Raw genomic sequence first — 17973 nt, forward strand, 5'->3', positions numbered from 1 at the left:
AGCAGTGACCACAGAAGCTGCCATCTCCAGCTCTGCCATGTGCTACTCTGCGGTCTGCAGGCAGCTGGTGAGAGCTTCATTGTCCCTTTCTCTATCATTGGTCGCCTGCTGCACGCGGGCTGGTGAACATTGTAAATCACTTTCTTCCCAAACCAACCTCTCTATGGGTGCCTTGTGGATCTCTAGCTCCCTTTTCATTGCTGTGTGCAGTTGGGCTATCTTCTCCTCTCTTACTCCCGTTCATCCTGCAAGTCTGTCTTTTCCTGCTTCAGTGGTTGGATCTTGGCACAGAGCTCCTCTTTTCTTCTTTTGCTGGGATCCAGGGTGGGCACCACATGTCAGTACACCTCTGCAGATCCTTGGTGTTATCGGGACCATTGACACTCTGGACCCTGGTGGCTGTGGCTGTGTCCAAAGGCAGGGGAGGCCCATGGTCAGCATCATATTTGGCTGGACTCTCCTTTGAGTCACACTCCCCAGTGGTGTTTGTCTTGGGGATCCTTCACTTTTTAATGTTCTTAGTTTCCTTGAATGTTGCAGATCTGTTGGGAGGATTCTTCTGCCAGTGTTCTTGTGGCAATTTCTTGCCCGCAGCTCTCTCATGGAATCCTGTTGTTTCAGACATCTGAGCGCTGGGAAAGATGTGCTGGCCACTTTCCCAGGGTCTGGAAAATGCTCTATTCACCCACTCACTGTCTAGGACCTCAATTTCCTACTCTACTCCAATGTGGCCTCGAGTATCTTGCTCACCACTCAGCCACCTCTACCTTCCTCAACTGCTAGTAGTGGTGTCAACCAATTGAGGGAATCCAGGTGCTACTGGGCAGCATGGAATATGGGCGTGTCCACCATTCTTGTTTCCCATTGGTCAGAGAGAAACATAAAAGAATGGGGGTGTGGATGGATTCCTGTGATGCAGGCAGAATGGGCAGAGTCAAGATGACAGCACCCCTTTCATATGAAACTCTGTCCAGTCCAGTTGAGGACAAGAGGGTGACCTGCTTTAGCTGGATGGCTGCACAGATTGTTGTGTTTGTCTGTTTGTTGCCAGTCCCTGACCTTGAACTCAGGATCTGGGCACAGCCCTTGAGCTGCTTTTGCTCAAGGCTAGCCCTCAACTAGTGAAGCCACATGGCTCTACTTCTGGCTTTGTTGGCGCTGAGGTTGGACAGGGGTCTCAAGGACTTTCCTGTCTAGGGTGACTTTGATCATGATCCTCCTATCACAGCCTTGTAAGTATCAAGGAGGACTGCTGAGAGCCATTGGTGCCTGCCTAATCATTGATGTTGCTGATGTTCTTGGACAGACCAGTGATTTCCTTATCCTCAGGTTTAAGTGGTGAGAGTTGGAGCCCACATCCTGGTCCTGCCACCTCCAAATGGCAGGTGATCCTAAAAAACTCAATCCTATCCATATAAATACCAATGGCATCTGATATATGTGATTGAATGGACAGTTCTTGAATGATTCTAGGATAAAATTATACACAATTATATTATAGGACACTGATCAATTTTAATTAATACTTTATCAAGCATTTAAACAATCACATTCATTAAATGGAGGCAGAATGAAATACCTAAGAATTGGACATCACATAGAACAGTTGCCATTTTTTCTGTCAGGACTGGGATTGGAACGCATGGTCTGGGTCACTCTTTTGCACTGTGTGGAAAAGGGAAGCTCACCTCCTTGAAGTCATGAAATTCAAGTCTGTTCCTTAGACCTGAAATCAATCCCCAGCACTAGAAAATATCCTATTCATGTACATTTTAAATATTTGATTTATATTTATATACATAGGTTGACTCCATATAGCTTTCAGTGTTTTCGTTTTTATTTTTTGTTTTATTCGTGTATTGGCCATTTATTTTATTGACTATTATGGCACATAGAACATTAATTCCATAGGATATAGGTCTGCATATATGTTCCACTTCATACCTGACTCCTAGAACTTTCACAAAAAAAAGAAAACGTTTGTCACCATCAGTTTCTTACTCCACGATTCATTTATTGGAAGTGCTGGCATCTGAACTATGGCCTACAAGGCCCAATTCATGAATGGGTGAGTGTCAACACGCCATCCTGGGGCAAATCGAGCTGACAGGCAATTCCAAGGACCTTAGATCGAGCCCCAGGGTTTTACAAAATAAGAACAGAGTGACACCCAGAGGTAGTATGCTAATAAATATATATCTTAATAGAGTGCCAGACATGTCTACACAATATTCAGTTATGTAGACTACATTTCTACCAAATTCTTGTGTAATTATTATGCCTCTATGTAATTAATGTTATTGTTTTCATCCTTAATAAACTATTAAGTAAATTAGTGTCCTGAAATTATTGCATCCCTGTGAGAAATAGTATTCTTTTAATGCTTCATAAGATAATTAAATAGAATCAATCAGCTGACTGAAATCATGAAGTCTAATTTTATTCAAGTATCATTCATGAACAACCTATTCAACCATGATATTGATAACATTCCATCGTTATTCCTGTGAATGTGAATGAGTCTCTTAGGATCTCCCACCATCCAGAAGTGGCATGACTGGGATTCGAACTGTAGGCCTATGTTGCCATGCGGGACTATGGCTTCCTCAAAAGCCCACAATTAAAAAAAAAATATTTAGCTCCCTGGTTCGCCATTCGAGCCATTTTTTCTGCGAGGCCAAGGATTTGTACTCAGGTCTTGGTTACCCTATAGTCTGCTAGCCACGGCCAATGCAAAGTGAGGTACCCTTTGTAGCCGTGTAATTTGGACCCAGGTTGGTCACCATGAAAAGGAAGAAAATGTAAAAAATCCATCCTGTGGCTATTTTTCTGTGTGGGGTTTTTTTTTTTTACTCCTGCAAGGCTTCAGGGCCTAGGATCACAGGGTCGACTATGGGCCTATGGCAGCCCACCTGCCTAAAGTGATCGAAGCTGAGGCAGGGTTGCCATGAAGTGAGTTCAAATCCATTGGTTAGCAAAAAAAAAAAAAAAAAAACCCAAAAAAACCCTAAAAACTAATAAAGCACTCTAGTTCAGAATTCACACCATTTTTCTGCCACAGCTCAGATTCCAACTCAGGTCTAGGTAACACTGTAGCACTGTGGGGGAAGGGGAAGCTTAACATTCTTGAAGATTACAAGGTCAGGCCTGCTCCCAGGGCCTAAATTGAACCCCCAGCACTGGCAAAAATCATATGCCCATCTATTTTAAACATAGGATCTCTATTCACATTCATTCATTCAGTACAATTATTCTTTTTATTGTGTGTCTTAGTCATGGATGCATTTTGTTTATTGAGCATGATGACAGATATAACTGTGCTAGCATGGATGACAATCTATTCCCATGTCTATAGAGTTGCTTAAGTCTTCTCCATACTAGCTGAGACCCAGAACTTTCACAGGACAGGAAACAGGTGGATAGATTGGATTCTCATACCTGCATTCCTCTTTTGGCAGTGTTGGGATTTGAACTCAGAGCCTAGCAGGCCCAATTGGAGAAAGGGTCAAGGTCAGGACACCATGATGTGAGCATCTAAGGAACTAGGCTGTTCCCAGGACCTGAGATTGAGCCCAGAGGATAGGGCAGGTGGAGAGCACAATAGTCATCCATTCATAAGCTGAAGATAGTATGCATATTTGTTTAGAGTAGGAGAGATGCCGACCTGTGATGGAATCCAATCTACCTTGTGACTACTGATTCTTGGATCTTTCCCGATGCCTACATTTCATGACTGTGATGATTATGGTCATGCTTCATCAATTCTTCATTAAAAATAATCGATACCCCAGGAATCTTGCCTATCATTTAATACTCACATCCTGCAGGAACTACTCATTCAAGGATGAGATTGACCACATTCCACGACTCTTCCTAGGTCCGGAAACAAGTATCTCAGGATCTCACGCCAATCCTTCAATGTAGGGGCCTGACTGGGATTCGACCTCTGGGGCTCTTTGCCTGGATGGCCTGGGGCTTCCCCAACAGCTGCAGGCCTTCAGCCATTCCAGGTAAACTTCACTCTGTAGGTCACCGAGTTCAGACCCACCATGGTCACCGTACAAAGGAAAATGAATGTAAAACCACAAGGTGGAACTTCCCACTGCTTTTTTTTCCCTCGCAGCTTTCTTTTTTTCCTGCAAGCCCTGGGGTCCTAGGATTTGAGGATGGGCTATAGGCCCAGAGGCCACAGCATAGGATGATCAAAGCTGAGGCAGAGTTGCCACTACTTGAGTTCGAGCACCGGGTCTGGTAAAAAATATATATATATATATGAAGGAAGTAAGCACCCTAGTGCAGAATTCTCGCCATTATCCTGCCAGAGCTGAGATTTCATCTCAGGTCTGGGTAACTCTGTTGCACTGTTGGGGAAGGGTAAGCTAAACATCTTTGAAGACTACAAGGTCAGGACGGGTCCCAGGGCCTGAATTGAAGCCCCAGCACTGCCAAAAATCATATGTCCAACTATTTTACAAATAGGTTCTCTATTTACATACATATGTGGAATGCATCATGCTTTCAGTGTAGTTATTCTTTTTATTGTGTGTCTTAGCCAGGGATGCATTTTGTATTTTATTGAGTATGATGACAGATATAACTGTGCTGACATGGATGACAACCTATTCCCATGTCCATGGAGTTGCCTATGTCTTCTCCACTCTAGCTGAGACCAAGGACATTCACAGGACAGGCAAACAGGTCGACCTATGGGTTCTCACATCAGGATTCTGCTTTTGGCAATGTTGGGATTTGAACTGAGATCCTAGCAGGCCCAATTGGTGAAAGAGTCAAGGTGAGGAAACCAGCATGTGAACAACTGAGGAGCTAGGCCATTCCCAGGACCTGACAATGAGCCCCAGGGAGGGCCAGGATAGGCATAAATTCATACTTGAAACATAGTATCTGTATTGACATATATGTGTGGGCAGCATCTTGTGTTCGGTGCATTTCTTCTCCTTAATTTATGTCTAATTCATGATGGTATTGTGAACTTTACTGAGTATGGTGACAGATATAACTGTACTGACATGGATGATGACCTGTTCCCATGGTTATAAGGTTGCCTATGCATTCATTCTCCATCCTAGCTGAGACCCAGGACTTCCACATTCGAGGAAATCAGGCGCAATGACTGGCTTCTGACATCAGGATGAATCTTTTGTCAGGCCTGGGATTTGAACTCAGGTCTGGGTAACCCCGTTGCACTGGGGGAAGGGGAAGCTCATCATCCCTGAAGACTAGAATGTCAGGCCTGGTCCAGGGCCTTATTCGAAGCCCCAGCAGTGGACAAAATAACAAGCCTACCTTTTTTAAACATAGGATCTCTATTTACATACAGGTGTGGTATGCATCTTGCTTTCAATGTAGTTATTTTTTAAATTTTGAGTCTTATTCATGGATGTATTGTGTATTTTATTGAGTATGGTGACAGGTATATCTGTGCTGCTGTGGATGACAAGCTATTCCCATGCCTATAGATTAGCCTATATAGCATTCTCCATCCTCATTGAGGCCCAGGACCTTCACAGGACAGGAAATCATGTGGATCCATTGGTTTCTCACATCAGGATGAATCTTTTGGCTGTCCTGGTGTTTGAACTCAGAGCTTAGCAGGCAGAATTGGGGAATGGGTCAAGGTGAGCACACCAGCATGTGAGCCACTAAGGTGCTAGGCTGTTCACAGGACCTGAGCTCATGCCCTGCGGCCGTCAATATACTCATGAAATCATAATTTAAGGAAAGGAGCTATATTTCGATACATGGGTCGGTGGCATCTTGCGTTCAGTGTACTCATTCTCTTGATTTCGTGTCTTATTCATAGATGCAATATGTATTTTACTGAGTGTGATAACAGTTAGAACTACGCTGACATTGCTGGCAAACAATGCCCATGAGTATAGAGTTGCCTATATAGCTATAGCATATTCCATTCTAGCTGAGACCCAGGACTTTCACATCATAGGAAAACTGGTGCAACTATTGGCTTCTCATATCAGGATGAATCTTTTGGTAGTGCTGGGATTTGAACTCAAGGCCTAGCAGGCTCAAGTGGTGGATGAGGCATGGTGAGCACACCAGCACGTGAGCCACTAAGCATCTAGGTCTTTCCTGGAACCTGAGATCAAGCCCCGGTGGACGCTATAGTAGTCATAAATTCAGAATTTAAACAGACGATCTCTATTTCCATACATGGGTGGGCGGCATCTTGGGTTCAGTGTAGTTATTGTCTTTATCTGGTGTCTTACTCATTGATGTATTGTGTATTTTCTTGAGCATAGGATGACAGATATAACTGTGGTGACCTGGATGACAAGCTATTCCCATGAGTATAGAGTTGCCTATACATTTTGCATCCTAATTGCGACCCAGAACTTGCTCAGCACAGAACAGGTGCAACAACTGGTTTCTCACATCAGGGTGAATTTTTGGAAGTGCTGTGATTCGAACTAGGGGCCTAGGAGGCCCATCTGTCCAATGGGTCCACATGAGCAAACCAGCCTGTGAGCCACTAAGGAGCTAGGCTGTTCCCAGGAGCTGAGATCAAGCCCCAGGGAGGCCACAAGAGTCCTCAATCCATCATTGAAACATGGGATGTATATTCACTTCAGTGTGTGGACTTCCTCATGCATTGAGTGTAGTTATCTTCTCTATTTTGTATGCTATTCATGGATGTATTATGTATGTTTTGAGTATATATGACAGGTGTAACTGGGCTGACATGGATGACAACCTTTTCCCATGGCCACAGGGTGGCCCATGCATTCTCCATCCTAGCTGAAACCCAGGACTCACACAGGAAAACAGGTGAAATGTCTGGCTTCTGACAGGATGAATATTTTGGCACTGTTGGGATCTGAACTCAGACCTAGCAGGCCCAATAGGCGAATGGGTTCATATAAGCACACCAGCCTGTGAGCCACTAAGGAGCTCAGCCGTTCCCAGGACCTGAGATTGAGTCCCAGGGGAAAGGCAGGGGGAGCACAATAGTCATCTATTCATAAGCTGAAGGTAGTAAGAAATAAGTACATATCTGTATAGAGTAGGAGACATGGAGACCTGTGTTTGAATCCAATCTACCCAGTGACTACCGATTCTTGGATCTTCCCTAATGCCTCCATTTAATGAGTGTGATGATTATGGTCATGCTTCATCAACTCTTCACTAAAAATAATCGATATCCCATGAGTCTTGACTATCATTTCCTACTCGAATCCTCAGGAACTACTCATTCAAGGAAGAGATTTATCGTATTTCATGTCTCTTCTTAGGTCCAGAATTGAGTATCTCAGGAACTCCTGCCATTCCCTCAATGTAGGATGGCTGACCAGGATTCGACCTCGGGGCCTCCATTGCCCGGTCATCCTGTGGCTCCCCCGACAGCCAGCAGGCCTTCAGTCACACCAGGTCACCTTCAATCTGCAGTCCACCGGGTTTGGTCTCACCATGGTCAACATTCAAATGAAAATAAACCTAAAAGCACCAGTTGGAACTTCCTGCCACTTTTTCTCCTCCGGCTTCTTATTTTTTCCTACAAACACTGGGGTCCTAGGATCCGAGGATGGGCTGTGGTTCCAGAGGCTGCAGCCTAGGATGATCGGACCTGAGGCAGAGTTGCCACAACTTGAGTTCAAGCCCCAGGTCTGGCAAAAAATATTAAAAAATTGAAAAATTATGAATGAAGCACCCTAGCTCAGAATTCGCGCCATTTTACTGCCAGAGCTGGAATGTGAAATCAGGTCTAGGTAACTCTTTTGCACTGTGGGGGAAGGAGAAGCTCACTATCATTGAAGACTGTAAGGTCAGGCCTGGTCCCAGGGTCTGAATTGAAGCCCAAGCTCAGGCAAAAATCATATGCCCACCTATGTTACACATAGGATCTCTATTTACATACATGTGTGGAATGCATAATGTTTTCAGTGTAGTTGTTCTTTTTATTGTGTGTCTTAGTCAAGGATGCATTTTATATTTTATTGCATATGATGACAGATATAACTGTGCTGACTTGGATGGCAACCTATGCCCATTTCTATAGAGTTTCCTACTCCTTCTCCATCCTAGCTGAGACTCAGGACATTCTCGGGACAAGAAACCAGGTGGATCAATGGGCTTCTCACATCAGGATCCATGTTTTGGCAGAGTTGGGATTTGAACTGAGAGCCTAGCAGGTCCAATTGGCAAAAGAGTCAAGGTGAGGACACCAGCCTGTGAGCATCTAAGGAGCTAAGTCATTCTCAGGACCTGATGTTGTGCCCCAGTGAAGGCCAGGATAGGCATAAATTCATAATAGAAACAGGATATGTATTGACATATATGTGTGTATAGCATCTTGCATTCAGTGCATTCCTCCTTATTTTGTGTCTAATATATGGAGGTATTGTGTATTTTACTGAGTATGGTGACAGGTATAACTCTGCTGACATGGATGATGACCTGTTCCCATTGTTATGAGGTTGCCTATGCATTCATTCTCCATCCTAGCTGAGACCCAGGACTTCCATAGGAGAGGAAAACAGGTGTAAAGACTGGCTTCTAACATCAGGATGAATCTTTTGTCAGGCCTGGGATTTGAACTCAGATCTGGGTAACCCTGTTGCACTGTGGGGAAAGGGGAAGCTCATCATCCCTGAAGACTAGACTGTCAGGCCTGGTCCAGGGCCTGATTTGAAGTCCCAGCAGTGGACAAAATAACAAGCTTACCTTTTTTAAACATAGGATCTCTATTTACATACAGGTGTGTTATGCATCTTGCTTTCAATGTAGTTATTTTTAAATTTTAAGTCTTATTCATGGATGTATTTGTATTTTATTGAGTATGGTGGCAGGTATATCTGTGTTGCCATGGATAACAACCTATTCCCATGGCTATAGAGTTGCCTATATTGCATTCTCCATCCTCGATGAAGCCCAGGACTTTCACAAGACAGGAAAACAGCTGTAAGGATTGGTTTCTCACATCAGGATGAAACTTTTGGCATTGCTGGGAGTTGAACTGTGGGCCTATCAGGCCCAACTTTCTAGTGGGTCCATATGAGCGCAACAGCTTTTGAGTTCCTAAGGATCTAGGCCCTACCCAGGACCTGAGATTGAGCTCCGGGGTGGGGTTTGTGCACCATATTCATCCATTCATAAGCTGAAGCTAGTATGCTAATAAATACCTATTTGTATAGAGAAGATGTGGCAAGCTGTGTTGGAAACCTATCTACCATGTGACTACCAATTCTTGGATCTTTCCCAATTCCTCGATTTCCTGAATGTAATTATTATGGTCACATTTCGTGAAGTCTTAATTAAAAATAATTGTTGTGCCAGAGGTCTTGCCTAACATTTCCTATGTGAATCATGCATGAACTTCTCAACTCTTCCCTAGGCCTGAATTCAAGCACCAGCCCGAAAAATGTAACATTTATAGGCATTTTAAATATGTGATTTATATTTACATTTATATATTCAGGCTGTATCGTGTTTGTTCGTGTGATTCATTATATATTATTATTGATTGACTGAATTAACATTTATTTTATGAACTGTGAGTGCACCTATATCATTTATTACATTTATTCCAATCTATTCAGTAGCATGTAGCTTTGCACACATATTATGTACATCATTCCTGACACCCAGCACTTGCACAGAAATGGAAAACAGGTGTCTCACTTGGAATCTTACTCCAAGATGAAATTTTTGGCAATGCTGGTACCTGAACTGAGGGCCTAGAAGTCCCAGTTCATGAATGGGTGAGTGTCAGCATGGCAGCCTCTAGCCCATTCAGCTACCAAGTGGATCCCAGGACCTAGGATGGAGCCACAGGTTTGGCCAAAATAGCAGTACCTTTCTATCTGGTATATATAACAGATATATATATATATATATATATATATATATATATATATATATGTATTTATCTGGTATACAGATAAATATATATTTAGATATTTTGATACTGCCAGTGATGTCTATGTGGAATTAAATGACACATACTACGTTCTTACAGATTCTCAGGTCTTTAGTGAGGACTCCATTTAATGAATAGTATTCTTTTAATGCATAATAAACTATGAATTAAAGTCAATCTGTGTTCTGTGATTATTGGGTCTAAATTTATACTAGACTGATTGATGAACTACTCATCCAACCATGACATTGATCATATTTCTCTGGCGTTCCTATGGACAAGCAATAGATTCTTAGGCTCTCCAGCCCTTTGTAAGTAGCATAACTGGGATTCAAACTCAGGACCTAGGTGTCCTGGTTGGCCTATGGCTTTGCTGACAGCCTGTCAGCCTTCAGCATGCCAGGTGACCTACAGGTTGCAGCAGTGTTATTTGGACACGGGATGGTCACCATGCAAGGATGGAAAACCAAGAAACTGCCATCCGTAGGTGGTTCCTGGCTTTTTTTTTTTGGTGCTGTTTTCATTTTTGTTTTCCTGTCAGCCCCCGAGGCCTAGTATCCCAGGATGGTCTGTGGGTCCAGAGGCTGCACCATCCCTGCCTAGGTTGATGTTAGCTGAGGCAGAGTTGCCACGATATGAGTTCAAGCCCCGTGCTGGGCAAAAAAATAAAAAATAAAAAAAAATAAATATTTTAAAAAATATTAAAAATAGCCCGGTGGCAGTTATGGTTCATGCCTGTAATCTTAGCTACTCAGGATGCTGAGATCTGAACATCACGGTTAAAAGTCAGCCAGGTCAGGAAGTCTGTGAGACACTTATCTCCAATAAACCACTAGAAAACCAGAAGTGGTGCTGTGCCTCAAGTATTATAGCACTCGCCTTGAGCTGAAGAGCACAAGGACAGCTCCCAAGGCCAGAGTTCAAGTCCCATGATATACATACATATATACAAACATACAATACTAATGAAGCTCCTTGGCTTGGAATTCATGTCCTTTTTTTCTGCCAGGCCTGGGAATTGAACTCAGAGTCTGGATAACTCTAATTCACTGGGGGGATGGGGAAACTCACCCTATTGGAAGACAAGCAATTCAGGCCTGTTCCCTCAGCCGGAATTCAATCCCCAGGCCTGTTAATGTAATATTCATCTACATTTGAAATAATGATTAATATCTACATACTTATGTTTATTGCAATTTTCTTTGAGTGTATTTATTTTATGTTTTGTATTATTCATTCATTATTTTATTGACTATTATTACACTTATAACATGTATTAAATTGATTACATCTTTTGAGAAATATACAGATTTGCATATGTATTATATATATATTATTTCAGACCTAGGACATTCATTGAAATTTTTGAGTAGATCATCCCATGCTTAGAAAAACAGAAAGAATACATCAACCAAATTAATTTATCCCTAGGCACCCCAGTGGCTCACATCTGTAATCCCAGCTACTCAGGAGGTGAGAACTGGAAGATGAAGTTTCAAAGCAAATCCAGGCAGCAAAGCCTGAGAGATATCATCTCCAATTAACTAGCAAAAAGCCAGTCTATAGGTATGGCTGAAGTGGTAGAAAATCAGCTACGAACCACCAAGCCAAGAAAGAGCAAGCTGAGTTCAAGTGAGGGGAGAGGGGGGTAGGGGGATAAAGGGGAGGGAAATCCTCCAAAAACAGAGAACAAAAAAACAGTACACAAATCCCACTTAATTTATGGTACCAACAAACCGAAAGAAAATCAATCTTGTGCATTTGTATAATTTTACATGAGCCCATATGTTCTTAGGTACACTTCAAAGCTATGTTTTTAATAATATTTGTATATATAAATTAATAATGTATATATATATATAAATAAACTAAGAAACCAGCCAATGAAAAAATACTTCTAAATTAGTGCCTTAACCATGGCATTATAAATTATTTGTACAAAAAGTATGTTCGAAGTTTCTTTCTTTAGAATCAATCTTAAAATGTTTGTTCATGTATCAGGCATCAGTGGCTCACACCTATAATCCTAGTTACTCAGGAGGCTGAGAGCTGAGGATGGCAGTTCAAGGCAAGCCCCGGGAGACTCTTTCCTCCAATAAACCAGTAGAAAACAGGAAGTGGCAATGTGGCTAAAGCTGTAGAGTGCTTGCAAAGAGCTGAAGAGCACAGGGATAATGTCCAATCCTTGAGTTCAAGCCCCACCACCGACAAAAAAAAAAAGGAAAGAAGTTTGTTCATACAAAATCCTAACATTCTGAGCCTTAGGAAACTTTTCTTCCAGGATCTTATGCTCTTTAGGCAACTATTCCACAACTGAGCTACATCTTAGTACCAATGTTTTTGTTTTTCATTTTAGAATCCATTCATTCCCAAAATGCTTACAAGTAACTACTGTCCTCACAGAAGTGAGTGTTTATTCAGAAACTCAACCTTTGGTGGTATGAAGACTCCCCTAGTCTATTTCATGGTAGGCACTGAGGAAAACTCACAGGACACAATTGCAGACATTTTATAATTACAAAAATTACTCTAAATAGAAATAACATCAACTGCCGGGCACAGGTGGCTTATGCCTATAATCCTAGCTACTCAGGAGGTTGAGATTTGAGGAAGGCGACTCAAGGCTAGCCAGGGAGAAAAGACTGTGAGACTCTTATCTCCAATAAACCTCTAGAAAACTGGAAGTGGTGCTGTGGCTCAAGTGCTTGAGCGTTTGCCTTGAGCACAGGGACAGCAACCAAGCCCAGAGTTCAAGCCCCACAACCGACAAATTAAAAAAAAAATAGAAAAAATAAGAAATAACATCAACTGTCCCGAACTTCTAGGGAGAAATGATATCCTCATTTTCATTCTCACTCTTCATGGCAGATGGTCAAAAACACCAATGTGCTATGCCGAAATGTAAAAATTTCAACACGTTTTTTGAAAAAATCTCATGTTATAAAATCAAAATGTTTCAAATAAAGGCAAAGTGAACTTTAAAAAAATATTAAAAATGCTAATGAAACTCCTTGACTTGGGATGTGTGATTTTTATCTGCAAGGCCTGGGATTTGAACTTAGGGACTGGGTAACTATGTTGCACTGTGGGGGAAGGGGAAGCTCACTGTGCTTGAAGACCAGAAATTCAGGCCTGTTCCATAGGCCTGAATTCATGCCCCAGTCATACTCCTTATATATGTTTTAAAGTTAGGATTGAACTTCCATATACATGTTCAGTCTATATCATGTTTGGTGTGGTTATTCACTATATTTGTTGTTTTATTCATTTATTTACCATTTATTTTACCGATTGTAAGAACACGTAAACATATGTGACATTGTTTACATACTATCAAATTGCATCTAGATTTGTAAACTTGTTCTCCATCATGCCTGACACCCAGCACTCTCCCAGAAAAGGAAAACAGGTGTCACACTTGACTTCTTACTCGAGGATGAAATTCTTGGCAGGCACTGAGATCAAGCCCTAGAGGTAGCCAAAATAGCCATACATGGATAGGCAGGTGGTACTATGCCAATAAATGCATATTAGTAGAGAGGGCCAAAGCCGTGTATCTAGTATTCAATGGTATCTACTATGTTCCTACGAAGTCTTAGGCATTTAGACAGCCAAGATATTATGGAGAAAGAACATATAACCGTCCAAGAAAAGTCCAAGAAATATGATAGATCTTTTCAACAGTTGGAAAACACCATCAGAAGGCTTAATCAGAGGATAATGTGTGTAGAGAAGCACCTAGAAACAGAAGTTAATGGTCTAGGAAATTTGTTTAACAGGATCCTAGCAGAGAACTTCCCAAACATGCAAAAAGATAGGCCTATTCAGATACAAGAAGCCTTTAGAACCCCAAATAGACCAGACCAGAATAGGACAACCCAGCATCACATTATAATCTTCACAGGATCAAATCAGACCAAGGAAAAGAACCATAAAGCTGTCAAGGAGAAAAAATCAATCACCTATAAAGGCAAACCAGTTAGGATCACCTCAGATTTCTCAGCAGTGACAATCAAAGCAAGAAGAGCCTGGAATGATGTATGCCATACCGTAAAGACAAACAACAATCAACCAAGAAAACTGTACTCAGCTAAACTCTCCTTCATAAACGAAGGTCAAATAAAAACCTTCCATAGCAAAGAAAAAATGAAACAATATATCTCCACAAAACCAGCCCTACCAAAGATTCTTAAAGATGTCCTACACATAGAAAACCAACAAGACCACAAAAAGGCCAAGAAACCGCAGCCAAACTGAGAATCCAAGAACCACAGAATGAACCCAGTTGCCACAGCCCCCAAGAAGGTGGATAAAATGGCAGAAACTCCCAAACACTTCTCAGTTCTATCTCTCAACATTAACGGACTTAACTCTCCAATTAAGAGACAGACTGTCTAGTTGGATTAAAAAGCAAAAACCTTTTATCTGCTGCCTTCAGGAGTCACATCTTGCCCATAAAAACAAACACATTTTCAATGTTAAAGGCTGGACCAAATTCTACCAAACAAACGGCCTCCATAAAAAGGCATGAGTTGCAATCCTAATATCAGATAAAATAGAATTCAATTTAAAATAAGTGAGAAGAGTTAAAGAAGGTTGCTACATACTAATTAATGTATCTCTCCTTCAGGAGGATATTACAATTCTAAATATCTATTCACCAAACGGAGCACCCAAATTTATCCAAGAAACCCAACTTTCCCTCAAATCCCACATAGATCCAAAGACATTAATTGTTTGGGACTTTAACACACCACTATCCCCACTAGATAGATCAACTTGGCAGAAACTCAACAAAGAACGTGCATATCTAAACAACTGCACAGATCAACTAGATTTAACAGACATCTTCCGAAGATTTCACCAAGCAGCACCAGAATACCCGTTTTTCTCAGCAGCATATGGAACATTTTCCAAAATAGACCACATTTTAGGGCACAAAGCAAACTTGTCCAAATTCAGAAACATTGAAGTTATACCTTGCATTCTCTCAGACCACAAGGGATTAAAAGTAGGACTCCACACCAAAAGCCACTAAAGAAAGTCCTGTAACACATGGAGGCTGAACAACACTCTGCTGATAATCATGAGTGCATCATGGAAGATATTAGAAATGAAATTCAAATATTCATGATATTCAACAAAAATGAGCACACAAATTACCAATTCCTCTGGGACACAGTACAGGTAGTACTCAGAGGCAAGTTTATAGCTCTGAGTTCCTACATCAACATATTGGAGAGATCTGAAACCAATAATTTAATGAGACATCTGAGCCTCCTTCAGAAAGAGCAGCAGAATAAACCCCAACCCAATGGACAGAGAGAAATAATTGAAATTAAATCAGAATTGAATGAATTAGAATCCAAAAAAGCCATATAAAGAATCAACAAAATAAACAGTTGATTCTTCGAAAAAATTAACAAAATTGACAGACCCTTAGCAAATCTTATCAGAAAAAGAAAAGAACATACCCAAATAAATGAACTCAGAGATGAGAATAGAAACATCACCAGAGAAACCACCAAGATTCACAACATTATAAGGAAATACTTCTCAAAACTTTATGCTAATAAGTTTGATAACTTGGCAGAAATGGACCTTTTCCTAGCAAATACTGACATGCCAAAACTAAACCAAGATGAGTTAAATCACCTTAAGAGGCCCGTATCAAGCACTGAAATATAAACAGTAATAAGAGATCTCTCATCTTAGAAAAGTCCAGGTCCAGATGGTTTCACAGCGGAATTCTACAAGGTCTTCAAAGCAGAGCTCACATTAATACCCCTCGAAATCTTCAATGAAAGTGAAATACGAAGTTCACTACGGAACTCATTCTATGAAGCCATCATAACCCTCATCAAATCCAGGCAGGGTCTTATCAAAGAAAGGGAACCATAGACCCATTTCTACGATGAACATTCATGAAAAACTTCTCAACAGAATTTTGGCCAATCGACTTCAACAATTCATCCGAAAAATCATACACCAAGATCAAACAGGATTCATTTCAGGGATGCAAAGCTGGTTCAATATACGCAAATAAATTAGTATAATTCATCACATCAACAGGAGCAGGGATAAGAACCACATGGTTATATCATTAGATGCAGAAAAAGCATTTGACAAGGTCCAACACCCCTTTATGATGAAGGTTCTGGAAAAATTAGGAATCCATGGAACATTTCTCAATACAATAAAGGCTGTATATGACAAACTTACAGCCAGCATTACAGTTAATGGTGAAAAACTAAAGCTATTTCCTCTTACCTCAGGAAAGAGACAAGGATGTCCACTCTCTCCACTTCTCTTCAATCTAGTATTAGAATGCCTAGCTACAAATAAGACGAGATGCAAACATAAAGGGGATCCAAATAGGGAAAGAAGAAGTAAAACTCTCCTTCTTTGCAGATGACATGATCTTGTGTTTAAAGAATCCCACAGACCCCACTCCCAAATTACTCAAGCTCTTTCAAAACTTTGGCAAAGTAGCAGGGTATAAAATTAACCCTCAAAAATCAATGGCTTTTCTGTATGCCAACAAAGAAATAGTGAGGCTGAAATTAGGAAAGCAACTCCATTCATAATAGCCCCACAAAAAATAAAATACCAAGGAATTAACTTAACCAAAGAAGTGAAGGATATCTATGAAGAAAACTTTGAAAACGTGAAAAAGGAAATCAAAACAGAACTTAGAAAGTGGCAAAAACTCCTATGCTGCTGGATTTGAAAGATCAAGATCGGGAAAATGGCCATGCTTCCGAAGGCTATCTCCAAATTCAATGCAATACCTATCAATATTCCAACCTCATTCTTCAAGGAATTAGAAGAGGCAATCCAAAAATACATATGGTACAGTAAAAGACCCCGAATAGCCAAAACAATCCTCAACAGAAAGAGCAGGGCTGGAAGAATATCAATACCAAATTTCAAACTCTACTACAAAGCCATAGTAATCAAAACCGCATTGTACCTGCATAAGAACAGACCTCAGGACCAATGGAACAGAATTGAAAACCCAGAAATGAACACACAGACCTATAGCCAACTAATCTTCGATAACGGAGCTCAAAAAATAGAATGGAAGGAAGACACTTTCTTCAGTAAATGGTGCTGGCTAAATTGGTTAACTACTTGTAGAAAATGAAAGCTAGATTCTTATATATCATTCTGCACCAGAATCAACTCCAAATGGATCAAAGATCTCAGAGTCAAAGCAGACAATCTGAAAACTTTACAAGTTGCTATAGGAGAAACCCTAGGTCTCCTTGGCACAGGCCGAAATTTTCTTAATAGAGACCTAGAAACACAACAAATCAAAGAAAGGTTTAACAAATGGGATTGCACAAAATTGCAGAGCTTCTGCATGGCCAAGCGCATAGCTAGCAAGATCAATAGAAAGCCCACAGATTGGGAGAAGATCTTCACTAGCCATACAACTGACAAGGGTTTCATATCTAAAATATACCCGGAACTCAAAAAATTAAATCCCCACATAACAAATCTCCAAAGAAACAGCTGCCCAATAAATAAGTGGGCTAAAGACTTACAGAGAAACTTCTCTGAAGAGAAAAGAAGGATTGCCAATAGACACATGAAGAAATGCTCAGCCTCTCTAGCCATAAAAGAAATGCAAATCAAACCATAGAGATATAACCTCACCCCAGTTAGAATGACAATAATCAAGAACTCTAATAACAACAGATGCTTGAGGGGATGCGGAGAGAAGTGAACATTACTACATTGTTGGTGGGAGTGTAAACTTGTTCAACCACTTTGGAAAGCAATATGGAGGTTCCTCAAAATACTCCACATAGAGCTCCCCTATTTCCCAGCAATCCCACTTTTGGGCATTTACCCAATTGATCACAAATAAGACCACACTAAAGCTACCAGCACGACTATGTTAATTATTGCAGCATTATTTACCATAAGTAAGATATGGAACCAACCCTGATGCCTCTCAGTAGATGAATGGATCAAGAAAATGTATGTATATATACACAATGGAATTCTATGCCTCCATGAAAAGTAATGACATTGCTCCATTTGTTAAGAAATGAAAAGGCTTGGAAAAAAAT

Source organism: Dipodomys spectabilis, unplaced genomic scaffold, assembly GCF_019054845.1.
Source record: "Dipodomys spectabilis isolate Male_0828 unplaced genomic scaffold, ASM1905484v1 ptg000679l, whole genome shotgun sequence".
Taxonomy (NCBI): Eukaryota; Metazoa; Chordata; class Mammalia; order Rodentia; family Heteromyidae; genus Dipodomys; species Dipodomys spectabilis.